The sequence below is a fragment of the Asparagus officinalis genome, chromosome 8 (genome assembly GCF_001876935.1).
Source record: "Asparagus officinalis chromosome 8, Aspof.V1, whole genome shotgun sequence".
NCBI classification, from domain to species: Eukaryota; Viridiplantae; Streptophyta; class Magnoliopsida; order Asparagales; family Asparagaceae; genus Asparagus; species Asparagus officinalis.
In genome coordinates, this window is record NC_033801.1 from 9,297,372 (window position 1) to 9,317,972 (window position 20,601).

The 20,601-nt window shown below is 37.5% G+C and overlaps 1 pseudogene; it reads right to left on the bottom strand.

Annotated features, from left to right (window-relative positions):
- LOC109820815 overlaps positions 4,768–20,601 on the bottom strand; it is an 86,632-nt pseudogene continuing 70,798 nt past the window's right edge.

The window sequence follows — 20,601 nt, forward strand, 5'->3', positions numbered from 1 at the left end:
GACATTTTGTAGTAAAATTTGGATAGGATTGGAATGAAGGTGAAAGTAATTAGCTCATCAAACAGCAAGGAGAGGGAGGCTATTGAACACTTCCAGTGCTGATTCTTTCCTTGATAGCAGTAGTATTGAAGAAATATAGATATGAACAATATGGATAATTTGAATTTACTCTCTTACTTGATACTATGAGTTTAATTTGGATAGAGGAAATATTTGCAATATGAGAATCTAAGGTGACCTATAAAATGTTTCTAAATTGGGCAAAGTATTGCTTTTTTGATACATGTGTAAAATTTGCTAAAATAATATTGTAATTTCTGATTATGGACTCATTTGTAATTCTCTACTATATGCATATTTGAAAATGTTATCATTTATTTAATTCATATATTCTATTCTTTCCTGGATCCGACGAGCCAACCTAAAACATTTTACATTCTTTAACTCTCTTTAGAGAGAGATAGAACGCATGCATGGGTGTGAATTTTTAATCGCATGAATTTAGATTTCTAATCTCTAACTCTCTCTGAGATTTTGTGTTTGTTGATGGGATTTTTCTTTTTATATTGTGTCATTTTTAGGGAAAAGTAAAATATAAGAAAAAGATAGAGAAAAATAAGAGGGAAGAATGGTAAGCGCAAAAGGCGAGTTTCAAGATCAGAGTAACTTGTCAAGAATTATGAATGTTTTTGTTAAAAAGGGTTTTAGTCTAATTTATTTAATTTTCTCTATAATTTTTTAATGATTCAGATCAAATAGGCATATTTATTCTAAAACCATTGCAGATAAGAGAGGAAAGGTGCAGTCAATTATGCGAGTTGCTCAAGATATCTGAGGTACTGCCATTTGATCTTTTAGAATATAATGCTATGATCTAATATGATTTCACCTCCATTTTGGGGGAAGATTTTGATGTGAGTACTTAAATTAATTCATTTAAAATCTTCATATTTGTATCTTTTGATTCAATGTAATTTCGCAAAGTGCAATGAAACATTCAGGCCTTGTTTTATCTTCTACACAAACATACATCAGTGGACGTGTTTTCCCAAAGGTTATAGAATTTCCCCAAAGTTATAGAATTTCAGGTCTGACCTTTCTCAAGAAATATTTTGTATTTGATTGGTAGCATATTGCTTAATTTAAATAAATCATTATATTTCTAATGCTTTCATGTTCTGTAAATTTCCTATCACTTTTTTTGGGTTGAAGTTTCACATGTATTGAAACTTAAAGACATGCACAGTGGTGTTGACTTCATCATTGTCACATTATAGTGAGTTTTAATACAATGTGGCATCAACTTCATCCAATGCCTTGCTGAATAATTTTAAAGGTTACTCTCTGTTTAGTTAGAAAGAGCTTTGAATTGGACGTATTAAAGGTCAAACACCATAACTGATACTGGATTGGAGAACTTTTTGTACTTTTAATTGTTGAGCACTTTGTTCTGGCTATATTATTGACCTCTAAGCATTTATAGATATTAGACATGAAGCTTTGAGCGATGGTTTGCGCAAAAAAATATGCATCTTTGGAGCATGTATTGAATTTATGGAATATTACGGGCCATCATCTGAAAATACATTTCATAATTTATTCCTCCCTAAATATGAGTATGACCATCTTTGATTCACAAGACTACATGTTTGCCATCTTTGATTCACAAGACTACATGTTTGATTCCTAAAAATTTTGAGTTGCTTTCTATTTTGATCATTCTTTACTTTTTAACCTTGAACTCGACGCATAGCTACTATTGCACGCACAATGTCTATTTATGAAAATATTAATATTAGTTGTAAAGATATGGATAATATTGTTCTATAATTGACAAAGATTACATAACCTTGAAGAATATGCATATGTAGAAATTCATACAGAAGCATAAATGGAATAAAATCACTCAGATACAAGTAAATATCTTAGAGGTATATTCATTTTGAAATTGAATAAAGAAATCTTAGATAGTGATTGTTAGAAAGTAAACATTGAGATGGATGATATTGAGTTTAATTAATAGGTAGTCATTTAAGTGTTAACTCAATCATTCTTCGTCTAATACTCTCTCTCTTTGGTGTAGATGAAAATTATGTTGAGGTCAGGAGAAATTAGCTCGCATGCGTGGGAATTGGCTAATTTTAAGATCGCTTTACGAATCTAACAATAAGATATTAATACTTCTTAATTAAGTATAGAGTCAATAAGATACTAATTTTTTTAATTAAGTCATCTTCCTCTACTCCAAGAAAACCATAAGAATGGCCTTTGTGAACTTCTTAAACACCATGAAGCGCCAGCTTCGTAGCGTATTGATGAGTATTGATACTTTCTTATTGCTAAGAAATTAGAGGTAATTTTGAAGGTGATGGCAGTCTTGGTGGCTCCATTTGGAGCTTGACAACAGATATAATTGCACATGACATAACAACACAATGTATGTCTATCATCAGATATAATTACATACTGAATTATTGCTAGAAGAGCATGGATAACGGTCTCGTGTTCACAGTATCATCTTCAAAAGTAGCATAGTCAATCATCAGTAGAAGTACATGGAACTATATTTGGTCACTTAATCACCCATTATAGGTGATATCATCGAGATTTGAATGTTTGGAGAAATATTAATTCTTACATCTTGCAAATAGGTTTTGGTATGAACTTAGTTGCAGTGGTGAATTCTTTTAAAGATTTTTTTATTTTTATTTTTAATTTTTTCCGTATTAATTATCAAGTTAAGAGAATAACATGTAGTTGATTAACTACAATTTGTTGATATGGTCATGTGAGTATAAATTTGTGACATATACAAGTAATTAGGAGAAATTAGCTCTTGTTGATAGATTTTTTCCCTCGCATCAATTTATAATTATAAACTTTTAAATTTGTTTAATTTGTCGATTCATTAACACACCCATATGTTGATTAACATGGTTGTTCTCTCAGAGAAAATCTTTAAAATAATAAGTGAGTACCTACTATTTCACTTTGACATCTCAAAGTTTACCAATTTTTAACTTTGAAACCCCCAAAGTACTTTTTTCAATATTTTGATATCCCACTGTTTTAATCGTATTTTAGTTTCATAACCCCAAAGTACTTTTTAACACTATGATATCCCAAGGTTTCTATCTCATTTAACTTTGATACCTACATCTAGATCTATTAGATTTTTTTGTTAATTTTCTACTGCTGTTTTAGCAACTGGGCAAACTGAATCTAAATGTATCAGATGCTAAAGGCACCATACAAATTAAACAAAAGATCTAACACAACTTGGATAGGGTATCAGAGTGAAATATGATTGGAACTTTGGATATTAAAATGTTACATGAATACTTTGGGTATCGAAGTAAAATTGGATTCAAAGTTTGGGGTATCAAAGTGTTAAGAAATCCTTCAGCCTATTGAAGTAGAAAGATGTAAACTTTAGGATATCAAAGTGAAAATTATCATTTTCGTTTTAGCTCATCCTCTTATAATATTGCAAGTTTAAGGATTATTCCGTATTTAACAAGCAATTTTTCCTCTCTGCAAATGTATCCTCTAGCAATATTGTTTTCAAGGTTGATCTTTGAACTAGCATGTTTTTGTTTTTTCTTTCTTTGTATAGGTTGTGTAGCTTGAATGAGAAGCCCACTCTCATCTTAGGGATGTAATGTTAGTTCATTATGGATGTAGCTAACATTGAATAAATCTAAACGATATTTGTGTGTAGTTGCTTAATTTGTGTGTAGTTGCATAATTGTTTTTTTAGGTAAATGTTAGTTCATTGCGAGATTTTTGTTGTTTGATTTGTTTCTTTTTTTTTTGTAGTTGTTGCATTTTTGGTGAATTTGCCCATTTATGTTTGTTTTCTGTGAAGATTGTGGTGAAGGCGATGCTGATAATAGACTCTTGTATAAGCATGATGCTTGTACTATTATTGTAGAGTTAATCTCTACTCTATGTGAAGTATAAGTGCGTGCTTCATAAAAATATTAATATTGATGTATGCAGCATTAGTTGACCTTCAGAGGTTTCCCCCCATAGAGTTCCTAACATGCATCACGTGCAACGCACGTTTTGCATACTAGTTCATAGAAAGGTGGGGTTTTTGTCCCTCTATATTAAAGTGGGTCACGTGACCGCACTTTGCATAAAATGAATATCCGCTCCCTAAGACACAAGCTCTCATCAACTGCATTTTTCAGGTCCACAATTTTCCCGCCATCACAACTTCGTCGTATCGTGCACGAATGCATTTGGATTCGTCATCAAAACGTGATGGTGTCGACTTCATATACCCGTCGATACCTTAACATGGATGCTCATTATATCGTTGCAGTTGTTACATCCTTCGAACTTTCTGATCATTGGCTCTCTCAAGACTATTTGTATCACACCTTCAGATGCATGTTTTGACTGAATAAAAAAGAAACTAAGGCCACAGCCATTTTCCTAAACAAGAAATCAGGATCGATGATAAGAAGATTAGTGGAGCATTCAACTCGATTCTACTCAAGTAAGCTCAAATCATCTTCGCCAAAAAAAATATCAAAAAACAACAAATTTGAGCTTCGGATACTGCTTCCTCAGATCGAGTTCTTGACAATTAAGTCTATGATAAGAAAATCGACGAAAGATGTCGTAAATTTAATTTAGATCTATTCCAATTCTCGTCGTAGCTCCAGACCGCGGTTTACTCCGTACGTTTTCTCATGTATCACTCATGATATTACAGTGCTGTCCCAAGTTGCATATATTAGATTTACCGAGCTATCCTCACTTAACTTGTATCTTCTGAAAAATATGAAAAATCATAATCAAATAAATCGAAAGACAAACTTGTCGTTTCAACTAAACAAAATCAAAACACCATACATGTCAATTTATTAGTACCAATTCTCGTATAGTCACAAACAATACATAACCAAAACACAGCTTATTGCTTAGAATCACACGACACTTAAAATCTCCAAATGACACTACATAAATTCTACCAGAAAAAACAAATAGAAGAAGAAGAAAAAAATATGCCGGTTCTCTAGTCTTCATCTTTACTTGCAGGAATTATTTCAACCAATGAGAGAGATCCCCTGAAGAACCAAAGTGTCGACAGCGATAACTTTATTCGCAGCCTCAGAGGGATGAACGCTGTCCCAAAACACGTATCCGGTGGCATTGGAACACGTGCCTGGAGATTTCGGATTGCAAAGTACGGAGGTTTCTACTGTCCCTGTTAGTTTGGGGTGGATACCAACCTCCGTCCGGCGAGGAGCTCCGGCGAAGCTCCGACGAGCTTGAGAATCACGCAGGCAAGCGTGGACGTCGACTCAGGCAAAGTCGACGGCGAACTGCAGGCGCAGTTTCAGGTGGAGCTCGAGCAGGCGAGCTCAAATTGTGGGAAACGCGACCCTCGCGTTTTTGGATCCGACCCTCGCGTTTGGGGAATTCGACCCTCGCGTTTGGGACACCGACCCTCGCGTCCAAGTTCTGACGTCCGCGTTTTGGCGCTCCGACGTCCGCGTCTTCGCGTGGCTGGCGACAGGCTGTCGCCAGCCTGTCATGTTTGCCTATAAAAGCAAACCCCGATGCCTAGGGTTCGTCGCTTTTTCTCCCCCGACTTTTCTCTGGCGGCGGATCCTCTTAACGCAGCAGCGTTCATCTTCTCAAATCGCAGCAGCGATTTTGCCTTTTGATCTCCAGCTCTCAACAGTGTTTGAGGGGAGATTTAAGAAGAGAGAGAAAAGAGAAGAGGGGATTTATTGTGGGTATTAACACTGTAGCTACAGTGTTCATTTGAGAAATCTCAGTTTTGGGATTTGCTCTTGATTTGTAATTTCTTGTTAGATTAATAAGAAATTGACTGTGTGGCTCCCGAGGACGTAGGCAGTTGCCGAACCTCGTAAATCTTGGTGTACTTTTTCTATTCTGCGTTTCTGTTGCATTAGGGATTTTGGTGTTAAATTCCCAACAGTCCCTGTGCCGCAACACCCTTTCCTTGCCTCGAAGAATCCTAAAACATGCAATTTTTTTAGGACACAAGTGACATGAGAATGTAAAATTGTATATGTGAGAATGTAGAAATTTATAGCATTTGCATAATGTGATTTAGAGGTACAGTGATGCAACATTCAATTTGTTTAGGAGGAAGAGAAACTGTAGTAATTTGATTGTAGATACTTAAAACCTTTAAAATCATGTTCGGTGGGATTTGGTGCCATCTTAAAATGATCACTTTCAATGGACCAAAACTCCCTACTTATTTCGTGAGAATTACAAAAGATTGTTTTAAACTTTAATATGCTGCAACACATTGAGAGACCATTTTGGCGTAAGAGAGAAATTCAAATTTAAATTTTATCGAAGCAATTTAGATGCAGAAGCAATACCCATTTTTTTAAACAGTATTGCTACAAAAATTGACATATAGCGACATGTTAAGGGTAATTCGCTTCATAACTTCAATTTTTGTTTTAAATTAACTTTAATATCCTATATGTGAATGATAATGATGTGTTCCGAATCATACATGAGAAGGATGAGGAGGAGCTTAGAGATTGCAGGCCCATAATTAATATATCAAACGCGTACATGTGAAATGTTCTAATAAGATATATGTATAATCTATAATGTTAGTTGTTGGATTTAATCTAATAAATCTATTTGTGGGCACATATGATTAATCAATGTGTATTGCTATCTTTCAGGATAACCCACTAAAGTGATCAATTAAGTTGGGTTAATTTGGTATTTAAATAAGTCATGGGGTTATATGTGCAGATACCAGGTTGTAATTGTAATTTATTGAGGGGCTAAATTACAAAAGTACAACATCTATAAATAAGGGGTTATGGTCCCTAATCTAGGGTTACTACATTCTCTAATTCTCTTCACCCCCATCTAAGAGAGAAATTCGGCTAAGGAGAAAACCCTAAGGTTAGAAGATCCAAAACCCAAAATCAAGATCAAGCAATGGATTCAGGTATAAGCTTCCGCTCTTTTAGATCCTTGTTAATCTCTTTAACAAGGATTCAGGTATAAGCAATGGATTCAGGTATAAGCAATGGATTCAGGTATAACCCCGCGTTATTCGGCTAAGGAGAAAACCCTAAGGTTAGAAGATCCAAAACCCAAAATCAAGATCAAGCAATGGATTCAGGTATAAGCAGCTTCCGCTCTTTTGATCTTGTTAATCTCTTTGAATTAATCATGGCTATATGGTTTTAGATCTCAAGTTTTTATGATGTAGATCTAACAAGTGGTATCAGAGCCACCTTGATTAATTCTTAGGGATTTAAGTTTTATTGGGTTTTTGATCTTAAATCTCTGGTTAAAGATTAAAATTTTCTGGGTTCGGATAAACAGTAAATTTTTTGTTCGGATGAACAGTAACAAAAAGTTTTCGGATGAACAGTAACTTTTTGTAATTTTTTGGATTTTTCTTTGATTTTTTCTTTAATTTTTTCCAATTCTGGATCTGTTTTGAAAATAAAAATCAAAGATTTTTTGGGTTTGACGGCGGCGGTTTCAATTTGAAACCCTAAGGGTTCATGGCGAAAATTAAGGAGGTCTTCAGTCGAACCTCGCGTTCGTGCTTCAGTCGAACCTCGCGTTCGAACTTCAGACGAACCTCGCGTTCGTACTTCAGACGAACCTCGCGTTCGTACTTCAGACGAACCTCGCGTTCGTACTTCAGACGAACCTCGCGTTCGTGCTTCAGTCGAGCCTCGCGTTCGAACTTCAGACGAACCTCGCGTTCGTACTTCAGACGAACCTCGCGTTCGTACTTCAGACGAACCTCGCGTTCGTACTTCAGACGAACCTCGCGTTCGTACTTCAGTTGAACCTCGCGTTCATTTTTTTTAACGAACCTCGCGTTCGTTCCCAAGTTGAACCTCGCGTTCTTTTATCAAACGAACCTCGCGTTCGTTCATTTTCAGACGAACCTCGCGTTCGTGCTTAAGTGAGTCTCGTACTCAATACAGTCGAACCTCGCGTTCGAAGTTAAGGGAACTTCGTGTTCATTATGGTTAATCCTTGGCTTTTTCATGGGTCCACTTTGGTATACTTAATTTATTCAATTAAGTTATGGGCCCTAATTAAGCTGAGAGACCCCAATCAAGTTTTTGGAAATTCAGTTGATTTAAATTTTTTAATTTAAATCTAATTCGGTTTTTAATCAATTATTTAATTCAAATATTATGACACTAAGGTATTAAGGTTGTCTCTCACTCCAATTGATTAATTGAAACAAGAAGTTGCCAAAGTAACCTCTCTTGTATAGATTGTTCATGAGGAATGTGAGATGTTTGTGTGTATGCTTTCGTGTAAATATTTAATCGGCCCAAAGGAAGGTTAATATTTATTTAGACTGTATACACATCTGCGATGATAAGCGTGTGACAATTATAAGGTTTACATGTGAATAATGAATCGATCCAAAGATAGTTTCATTATTTGACATGAGTTATTGTCAATGTTTGATCATTGCAACAAGGTATCACTTACAAGTTAATATTACTGTCCAAAGACTTGATATTAATGTTGTGCCGGTATCTTGGATGGGGATTGTCATTATTTGAATTTTATTGATTATGGTTATTGATGTGAGCATTCTTTTGTTTTATTTCAGCTAATGCATCTGAATTTCTGCTAACATCAACTCAATTTCCATGCTAAATGGGACAAACTTCAAGGTTTGGAAAGAGAACATATTAATTGTTCTTGGCTGCATGGATCTTGACTATGCATTAAGAACTGAACAACCACAACCTCTCAATGCGGAAAGCACTCCTAATGCAAAGAAGAAGCATGAGAAGTGAGAGCGTTCAAATCGCATGAGTCTTATGATCATTAAGCGCGGCGTTCCGGAAGCCTTCAGGGGCATAGAATCCGAAGGGATTACTAAGGCTAAAGATTTCCTTGCCGAAATTGAGAAGCGTTTTGTGTCGGAGCTTGAAGACCAGAAGACTTGCACATTCAGATCTGATCCTCGGCGACCATCCACGTCAGAAAAGGCAGGATCTCGAGAGGAAGAAAGAACAGATCTGAGATCTACACGAGACTACACTCCAGATCTAAGCTTGGTCTTAGATCTCGAGATCTGAGCGATTATTCCCTTGGTGGATTAATCCCTCCCGGCTATTATTCCCTTCGTGGAATAATACCCGCATACTCGTGTAGATCCGACCGGATCTAGATCGCGCGGTGGTCCACGGATTAACCCCGGCGTCGGCAAAGAACCCACACAAGCAAGCAACCGCAAAACAGGAGCTTGCGATTCGTTCGAAAGAGGAAAGTTGTAATTTTCATTTTTTTTTCTTTGATTTAGTTGTAACCGGATCTATAAAAGACCGGATCTTTGTAACCCAAGATGACAATCATTTCAATGAAAAAGATGACAGTTTTCCACGCGAACAGTTGCGTCTTGAGAGCTGATGATTGGGCCTCAACAACAATCCCTTCCAACAGCAAGAAATTAAGACCACCAGATTCATCAAACCCTCTAATAAGAGTAGTTGTATCAGTCTTAGCGACTGGTCCTACGATTGGAACTCTCCTATAGTTAAATGGAAACTGACAAATGAATATGTTGTCAGCCCTTATGTTTTGATGATGTTTTACAACTACCATTAACGGTACTAATGGCTTATTGAGTACAAATGTAGTAAATTCATTTATCAAGCTTGTTAGTGCCATTCATGGAGGAATGAATGGAATATACGCTACAACGATGATATCCAAAGGAGGAGGAGGCATAGTGATGAAGCAATGTTATTTCAAGAACAACAAATTCATATAAAAGCTTCATCCAAACTCAAGCTATATCAAGACTCAAGAATTGTATTCTATGTGAGGATATTAACTAGTTTTTTATTCTCTCTCTAGTATTAGAATGTAGGCAAAGAGTTATTGATTTCACTTGAAGCTATTGGGACTCACACACACGTTTTCATACTTATGCTTTTAAGCGTTTTTCACAAAATACTATTTTCACAAGTATGAGGACCTATCTTGCAAAATTCTTTTTTCAAACAGTTTGTTTTTAGTATTAAAAACATTTTACAAAGTTTCATAATTTTCAGAGGTCAAATAAATATTTTCCAAATATTTTTAGTTGAGTCAAAACTGTTTATCTGAAATGTATCAGAATGCGGTCGACCGCACCGGTCGACCGCACTTAAGATCATTCGTCACTGGGCTACAGAGAGTTTGTCGGTCGACCGGTGCGGTCGACCAAAAGCTCGATTTTTCTATCGGTCGACCGCACCGGTCGACCGATGAAGTCTCTGCTTGTTTTCTTTGTTTTCAGACTTGCTCGCGGTCGACCAGATTTTTGGTCGGTCGATCGAACGTTTCTGTCGGTCGACCGAAAATCTATTCGGTCAACCGAGACTTTTTTTAACGGTCGTTTGCCTTGTTTACTGTGCTATCACTTAACTGTGTTTGGCACAGTCTGTGGCATAGTCTGAATAGGAGATTATTTTCTTATTTAGGAAGATTGGGTTGTGATTTTAATATGATTAATCTCTCCTATTTAAACCCATACTCCTTCATCTTCTTGTGTGCCCTAATTTCTGAAAAAACCAGAGAGACGCTGTCTTCCTGAGAAAAATTTTCAAAATCTGTTCTCTGTGTTTTCTCTGTGTTTTTGTGTGTATTCACTTCCCAGCTTCAGTACTCTTTCTCTTTGCCATAGGGACTTGTAAAGAGAGAGTCTTGCACCATTTCTACTGCTTTGTGAGTGTGATCTTGTGTAGATCAACTGTGAGGGATTATGATCTGTTGAGATCAACTATGTAGTGTGAGATCGTGAGGGGATCACTGTGTAGACGAAGTTCCGGCTTCCAAACCGGGTATGTAGTGGATTTCTCCTCGAGAGTGGGGAGCGGGGACGTAGGTCAGCGGACCGAACCTCGTTAACATATCGCGCGTCAAAGGATAACGATTCCTAACCCTATCTCATTTACTTTGATTGCATTAGTATATTGTGGTTTGCTTGTTTTAATTTTTATTGCATAATTAGAGCCTCTTGACCCTAATCACCCCCCCTCTAGGGTCCAACAATTGGTATCAGAGCTTGGTCTCTATATTAATTTTTGGTTTAATCACCTTAGAGAAAAGACCTAATGGATGTCTCTTTGAATATGCATATGTTAGAAGGACATTCCACCACTAGACCACCACTCTTCACCGGGAGCAATTTTGCTTATTGGAAGGCTAGGATGAGAATTTACCTTCGTTGTATTGATCTTGACATCCTAGAGCTCATAGAAAAGAAATATGTAGAGAAGTCCAAAGTCGGGAACATGACCGATGGAGAAAGGCACCAAGGCAATCTCAATGCTAAGGCCATGAACGCCTTAATTTGTGGTCTTTCCCCCAATAAATACAATAGAGTTTCCACGTGTGCAACCGCATACGAAATTTGGGTAAAATTATGTATCACACATGAAGGAACCCCCCAAGTTAAGGAATCTAAGATTAGTGAACTTATGCATGATTATGAGTTATTTAAAATGCTTCCTAATGAATCCATTGGTGCTATGTTTTTCCGTTTTACTAATATCATCAATGAATTACATGGTCTTGATAAGCATTTGTCCATTCAAGAGATGAACTACAAGATACTTCGCTCTTTGACTCCGGCATGGGAGCCCAAAGCCACGGCCATTGAGGAAGCTCATGACCTTACTACTTTAGCTCTTGATAGACTCATCGGAAAGCTCAAAGTGCATGAGAAGAAGCTCAAGGGGAAGGAGAAGGAGGAAGTGCCATCACGTGAAGTTGAGGAGCCATCACCAAAGTTGAAGACCATAGCTCTCAAAGGAGCTAGTGATAACTCCTCTTCATCATCGGATAGTGAAGTCGATTTTTCTAGAGAAGTGGCTCATCTCTCTAGAAGAATCTCTAGACTCATAAAAATGAACAAGAAATTTAACCCTCGATCTAACAACAAGTTTTCCTCTCGTGTAGGTAAATGTTTTGAGTGCAATGAACCGGGTCACATCACTAAGGATTGCCCCAAGCTCAAAGAAAAGTACATGAAGTACAAGAAGAAGAAGGCTATGTATGCCGGATAGGAAGAATCCGAACCAAGTGACTCGGATAGTGATGAAGAAGGAGCCAAACTTGCTCTTCATGACCCCAACATTTGTTTCATGGCAAATGAACATGAGGTAATATCCGAGACCGAAAGTGAATCTTTCTACATGCAATGTGACATAGCTACGGCTTTAGAAGAATTAAACTTTGAATTTAAAAGAATGTCTAAAGAATACTCTTCTTTTAAAAAATTGTATGCTTCTTGTGATATTAAGCTAGAACAATTAACTACCTCTCTTGCACTAAAAGATGAATTGCTAGGAGATCTCGATTTCGAGAATAAGCAATTAAGATCATAAATTGAGAGATTAGAAATTGAGGGTGGTAGGATTAGACCCACTCATGCTTATGCTAATCATCATCACTATGGTAGAAATAGGTTTCATGGTTCTCACACTCATACATACAAAAAAAATTTTGTGTGCACTTATTGCATGAAACATGGTCATATTTCTACTATTTTTATGGTTTGATATGGGTACCCAAAGGTACCAAGACTACTAACCACCAAGGACCCAAGACATGGGTACCTAAAGCTACTACACCTTCATCTTCTTCTTTTGTAGGGAACGTCACGGCAACGACGTAAGGAGATGTGGTACCTTGATAGTGGTTGCTCACATCATATGACGGGCAACAAAGAGTTATTTGCAACCCTATCAAGGATTGAAGGAGGTAGTGTCTCCTTCGGTGGTGGTGAGAAAGGTAAAATCATTGGTATTGGTTCTATTGGTAAGAATCCCTCACCCGTTATAGAAGATGTTTATTTGATAAATGGTTTGAATCATAATCTTCTTAGCATTAGCCAATTGAGTGATAAAGGTTTTGATATTTTATTTAAACCGGATAAATGCATCATTAGTATGAATGAGAAAATTGTTTTTATTGCAAATCACAAATCTAATGTATACATTTTTGAGATGAATGAATTAGTGAGTGTCTTGCGGCAATTGATGAAAATCCTTGGATTTGGCACAAGAGACTTGGACATGCAAATATGGAGTTAATATCAAAATTGTCTAAGAAGAATCTTGTGAAAGGGCTACCTAGCTTGCACTTCATAAAAGATACAATTTGTGAGGATTGTGCCAAAGGTAAACAAACAAAGTCTTCTTTCAAATCCATCCATGAGGTATCGACTTCTAAACCCTTGCAATTACTTCATCTTGATTTATTTGGTCCTATGCGTGTTACCTCTCTTGGAGGCAAACACTATGTTTTTGTGATTATTGATGATTTTTCTCGTTTTACATGGACAATATTTCTTGCTAAGAAAAATGATTGTTTTGAAGAATTTGCTAATCATGTTAAAAGAATTGAAAATGAAAAAGATTTGAAAGTTGTTAAAATAAGAAGTGATCATGGTGGTGAATTTCAAAATGAATTTTTCTATGATTTTTGTGCTCATCATGGTATAACTCATATGTTTTCCGCTCCTAGAACACCACAACAAAATGGTGTTGTTGAACAGAAAAATCACACCATATAAGAGATGGCACGCACTATGCTAAACTCATTTGATTTACCAAAATATTTTTGGGCGGAAGCCGTCAATACGGCTTTCCATGGTTTAAATCGTGTTTTGATTAGACCAAAGCTTAAGAAAACCCCTTATGAACTTTATTATGGAAAAACTCATTTCATTGGTTATTTTCGTGTCTTTGGTTGCAAATGCTTTATTTTAAATACAAAAGATCACCATGATAAATTTGATTCCAAAATTGATGTTGGTATTTTCTTGGGTTATGCACCTCGAAGTAAGGCTTATAGGGTCTTCAATAAACGAAGCCTCGTTGTTGAAGAGTCTATAAACGTTACTTTTGATGAGACTAATGTTGGCTCTCAAGTTGTGTTGCCTAGGAAAGATGATGATGATGATATTGAGGGAGGATTGGACTTGTTGCAAATCAATGACACTCCCTCTATAGAAGTTCAAAAGGATGTAGATAGCACCAATGCTCAAGAACAAGTTGAACCACCTAAAGCTTGGAAATTCACATCAAATCATCCAAAGGAACAAATCATTGGGAGCCCTTCAAAAGGAGTTATAACTCGCTCAAAAGCCTTGAGTGAATGTGGTAATGTTGCATTTCTATCTCAACTAGAACCTAAAAAGGTTAATGATGCTTTAAATGATGAATTTTGGGTTTTGGCTATGCATGAAGAATTAAACAATTTTCAAAGAAATGAAGTTTGGAAGTTAGTTCCTAGACCAAATAATGCTAGTGTTATTGGTACAAAATGGGTTTTTAGAAACAAACTTGATGAACATGGCATTGTTACTAGAAATAAAGCTCGTTTGGTTGCCTAAGGATACAATCAAGAGGAGGGCATAGACTATGATGAAACCTTTGCACCGGTTGCAAGGTTGGAATCTATTAGGATATTTTTGGCATTTGCTAGCTTTAAAAATTTCAAACTATTTCAAATGGATGTTAAAAGTACCTTCTTAAATGGTTTTATAGAAGAGGAAGTGTATGTTGAGCAACCCTCCGGTTTTATAGATCATGTTTACCGGGTACAAAAAGCTTTATATGGGTTGAAACAAGCTCCTAGAGCTTGGTATGCTCGCCTCTCTAGTTTTCTTGTTGAAAATGGTTTTTCAAAAGGAACAATTGATAACACTCTTTTTGTGCGAAAAAGGAAAAATGATTTCATCTTAGTTCAAATATATGTGGATGATATTATTTTTGGTGCTACTAATGAATCCTTGTGCAAGGAATTTTCTAAAGTTATGCAGGATCACTTTGAGATGAGTATGATGGGAGAGCTTACATTCTTTCTCGGGCTCTAAGTCAAACAAATTAAGGATGAGATCTTCATTTCACAAAGCAAGTATGCGAAGGAATTGGTTAAGAAATTCAATTTGAAAAATTCTAAGCATGCGCCTACTCCCATGAGTACTAGTGTTAAGCTTGATGTGGATAAGAGTGGTGAAGATGTGGACCAAAAACTATACCGAGGTATGATAGGTAGTCTTCTTTATCTTATCGCTAGTAGACCCGATATTATGTTTAGTGTGTGTGCATGTGTACGTTTTCAAGCATCTCCTAAAGCATCTCATTTAATTGCGGTTAAAAGGATCATTAAATATGTTAATGGAACTTTTAATCTTGGTTTATTTTATCCAAGAAGCACATCTTTTGATTTATATGGTTTTTGTGATGCCGACTTTGCCGGATGTAAGGTAGATCGTAAGAGTACTAGTGGAACATGCCAATTCTTAGAAAATTCACTTGTTTCTTGGGCTTCCAAGAAACAAAATTCTGTTGCATTGTCCACTACGGAAGCGGAATACATTGCCACCGGCTTATGTTGTGCTCAAGTCCTACGGATGAAACAAAGCTTAGTTGACTATGATTTGAGTTTTCAAAATATTAAAATCTTTTGTGATAACACAAGTGCTATAAATATTTCCAAAAATTCGGTTTTGCATTCTAGAACCAAGCATATTGATGTGCGCCATCATTTCTTACGCGATCATGTAGAGAGACAAGATGTATCCCTAGTCTTTGTTGACACAAAATCTCAATTAGCGGATATTTTTACTAAGCCTCTTGGAGAGGATGATTTTTGTCGCATAAGAAATGGCTTGGGCTTATGCAATATGTGATAGTTCTAAATTGCTTGCTTCTTTTGGTTGCATTTTTTTTGTGTGGTATGCATGTTTCTTTACCTCATTTTTAATGGTGACAAAGGGGGAGAGAAATCTCCTCATTTGTTGCATATATTTAGGGGGAGCTCATAGATAGGGGGAGCACCTATCTATAAGCTATCTTTATTTTTTGCTCCTATATAATGGTTGGTTGTCATCAAAAAAAAGGGGGAGATTGTTAGCCCTTATGTTTTGATGATGTTTTACAACCACCATTAACGATACTAATGGCTTATTGAGTGCAAATGTAGTAAATTTATTTATCAAGCTTGTTAGTGCCATTCATGGAGGAATGGATAGAATATACGCTACAACAATGATATCCAAAAGAGGAGGAGGCATAGTGATGAAGCAATGTTATTTCAAGAACAACAAATTCATATAAAAGCTTCATCCAAACTCAAGCTATATCAAGACTCAAGAATTGTATTCTATGTGAGGATATTAGCTAGTTTTTTATTCTCTCTCTAGTATTAGAATGTAGGTAAAGAGTTATTGATTTCACTTGAAGCTATTGGGACTCACACACACGTTTTCATACTTATGCTGCTAAGCGTTTTTCACAAAATACTATTTTTCACAAGTATGAGGACCTATCTGCAAAATTCCTTTTTCAAACAGTTTGTTTTTAGTATTAAAAACATTTTACAAAGTTTCATAATTTTCAGAGGTCAAATAAATATTTTCTAAATATTTTTGTTTGAGTCAAAATACTGTTCTGGAATGTATCAGAATGCGGTCGGCCGCACCGGTCGACCGCACTTAAGATCATTCGTCACTGGGCTACAGAGAGTTTGTCGGTCGACCGGTGCGGTCGACCGAAAGCTCGATTTTTCTATCGGTCGACCGCACCGGTCGACCGATGAAGTCTCTGCTTGTTTTCTTTGTTTTCATACCTGCTCGCAGTCGACCGGATTTTTGGTCGGTCGACCGAACGTTTCTGTCGGTCGACCGAAAATCTATTCGGTCAACCGAGACTTTTTTCAACGGTTGTTTGCCTTGTTTACTGTGCTATCACTTAACTATGTTTGGCACAGCCTGTGGCATAGTCTGAATAGGAGATTATTTTCTTATTTGGGAAGATTGGGTTATGATTTTAATATGATTAATCTCTCCTATTTAAACCCATACTCCTTCATCTTCTTGTGTGCCCTAATTTCTGAAAAAACCAGAGAGACACTGTCTTCCTGAGAAAAATTTTCAAAATCTGTTCTCTGTGTTTTCTCTGTGTTTTTGTGTGTGTTCACTTCCCAGCTTCAGTACTCTTTCTCTTTGCCATAGGGACTTGTAAAGAGAGAGTCTTGCACCATTTCTACTGCTTTGTGAGTGTGATCTTGTGTAGATCAACTGTGAGGGATTGTGATCTGTTGAGATCAACTGTGTAGTGTGAGATCGTGAGGGGATCACTGTGTAGACGAAGTTCCGGCTTCCAAACCGGGTGTGTAGTGGATTTCTCTTCGAGAGTGGGGAGCGGGGACGTAGGTCAGCGGACCGAACCTCGTTAACACATCGCGCGTCAAAGGATAACGATTCCGAACCCTATCTCATTTACTTTGATTGCATTAGTATATTATGGTTTGCTTGTTTTAATTTTTATTGCATAATTAGAGTCTCTTGACCCTAATCACCCCCCTCTAGGGTCCAACATATATAACATGGGAATAAAAATCATATCGGTAGGCGAATTAGCTGTGTTCATCGATTCGGCAGCCTCACGGTGGCCTTGTTCAGACAACATATCTTCAAAAAGTCTGTCATCAGAGTCTGAAGAGACGGGAAGCGGATCGGGTGAGGGTACACCCATTTCTCCGAGGGCCGCATCACGGAAGGCTCCCTCCTCGCCTAAATCCCCCACTGAAACACCTACAGAGAATCAAAGTGTTAAAGTAGAAAGAGGAGTAGCCGAGAATGCGCAATAAGAGGAAGTTAAATTCACCTTCGGTAGCTGCACCGGGTTCCATAGTCTTATTACTCAGGACTGCTTCTTGCAATTTTTCTAAGAGGGTAGAAGCATAGAAATGATTAGCGAAGACACAAATTCTGAATCGTTCAGCTCCCACCAAATAAAAGACCTATCACCGATGTTAGATGTACCTGGATCTCCAACTCTTTCACCTGTATCAGGCCCAGCATCGGAGTCCATAACAGGTTCAATATTTGTACCTGCTTCAACACCTACAGGTTCCTCGGCCATAACCTCATCCATTAGTCGGGAAAAGTCAGATCTTTCGAAGTCATCAAATATGGGAGAAAGAGGATCATATTCCTCTTCACCTTCTTCTCGACCTCCTGAGACACAGTAATGACTAAGTCTATGAATTAATAAATGGAATAGTCAAAGAACCATAAAGAGTTAGAACATTACCCTCTCTACCGATGGGAATGTCAGTGCTAGGCCTCGTTCCCGAAGCCAGGAGTCCACCACATCGTTTGGAAGCTAGCTTTTTACGCTTAGCAGGGGGAGCCTCCTCCGGATCAGTGACTCACTCATGAGTAAATTTAGAACGTGACTCTAGCCCTAAAGTGACTTGAGCTGTAGACTGAGATCTTGTACGACGTATAAGTTGGGGCTCTTCTTCTTCCTCCTCCTTGGAAGCCACACCTGGGAGTTCAACCGACATCTTGTTAGGATAAGTGAATAAAACTTACATCTTTGGCTTCTTCAGAGCTGGCGAAGGTTTAGATAATTTCGAGCGGCGAGCTCGATCAGCTATTGCTAACTCAATTAATTCTAAGGAGAGAGGATTCGACAGACCTGTTCTCAGCTCTTCTTCATCGTCGCTGACTTTGGCCTCTTGGCCACTCGCAATATCAATTTCCGGGATCTGAGCATCGGGAGGAAAGATGGCTTCCTTCTGCCTCTCCTGGCCGGAAGGACCCGCTCGTCCTTTTCCTCTTCTTTTTTGAAACTTAGCCTCGTACACCATCCGAGTGGCAATCCGACCTACTTATTCAGATGCTAAATCTGTGATTAGTCGCACGAGCACAGACTCGTTTGCTGCCAAAAGCCACCAACATTGTAGGAAAGTCAGCTCTAACTTGCGTTCAACATCGAAAAGTTTGAACTTGGCACCAGTGCAGGTAGTTATAGCTCACATCCATGCCCTAGCCCCATCTATCAATCCACCATGAGTCCGGAGCTGTTGATTCTGGTTCCCGATATAAATCTGATCATAGCCGAATTAGTGCGCGAACCGACACGGCAAGTATAGTTCTATATAGCAGCGATTCTGCACCTGGAAGATCAAGTAGCCCGGTCGGATGTTGATGAACCAATTGAAGCAACTAGAATCAAGGGAAGTCTGACCTGTACCTAACACCTCCATATCGACCAGTGAATCACCTTATTAACTGATAATCATATTTTATTACAATTTTATACCCTCATTATCTATTTTATATGAATAAATATACTACTAAGACCATCTCCAGCAGGTAGGCAAATTTTTACCCTCTCTCTCCTGCCACATCACTTTATTCTCCCACCACATAATTCAATAATACCCATTTCCCTATCAACTCTGCAGCAGCTAGTTTTTCATAAACATTTTTACTTTATTTGGGACCCACCAATACCACATCACACCAACATATACCCCACCATATTTATTCACTCATCTTTCTTATTTCATATATTAATTATTATTAGTATTACAACTAATATATTTATAATTATAGTTTTAGAAAAATTCAATATTCAATAATTAATATATAATATTTACATATATTTTTTAATTTTAATTTTTAATATTATTTTTAAATTGACATAAAATAACACACAATTTTATTAAGCACACGAAAAACCAAACATACAAATTATTGATAACATAAAAGAAAACACGCGAGCAATTGGTAAATCTAGTCGAGAGTTGTTCCAAATTTTTGCCAAATGTGTTCGACAAGATCTTTCTTCAACTGAATATGTTGAGCCCTATCACGTAGTTCAGTTCTAGTATGAATATTTGATTCTGATCTTCCTTGAACGTGCACTTGGAACTCGGGCAACACTTCTGTATGAACATTGAAAGAGGAGCTAGAGCTAGAGCCAGAATTGTTAGATGGTTCGAAGTCGAGATTTTCCCAGTTCCGTGAATACGTATCTCGCTCATCCTCGACTATCATGTTATGTAAAATAATGCATGCCCTCATTATTTTTCCTAAGACATCAAGATCCCACATTCTAGCTGGTTGGCGAACAATAGAGAACCGTGCTTGGAGAACCCCGAATGCACGTTCCACATCCTTCCTGCATGATTCTTGGTTGCTGTTCCCTTGTGTCCACTAGTAAACTGCCCTTGCCAAGCCTTTGGACAATTCTTCCATTGCCAGTGCATGCAATCGATACTTCCAATCATCCCGGGGAAACCACGCTCCTGACCAACATGGAGCAACCTCTGCAAGTCTTCAACATTTGGTCGTCTTAAGTATTCATTTTCAAACAAGGCTATTACCCCTTCACAAAACTTACGAGTACACTCGATTGCAGTGGATTCCCCTATCTTCACGTACTCATCACAAGCATCTGCTGGGACTCCATATGCGAGCATGCGTGTGGCAGCCGTACATTTCTGGATAGGTGTTAAACCAAGCTTACCAGCATTGTTCCGTCTCAGAGTGAAATAGTCGTCGTAATTGGATAGAGAGTCCACAATTCGTAAAAAGAGAGGCCTTTTCATTCGATACCTGCGTCGGAATTGTGCATCAGTGTAAGTGCACGATTCGGCAAAGTAGTCTGCCATGAGCCTCTCGTGCGCTGCATGATGATCTCTGTATATGGATTTTCTCTTATGTGTTTTTTCATTTCTCCTTTGCAACTCTTCTAGTAGTTCTTGCTGCCTCTCAAGTATTTTGTC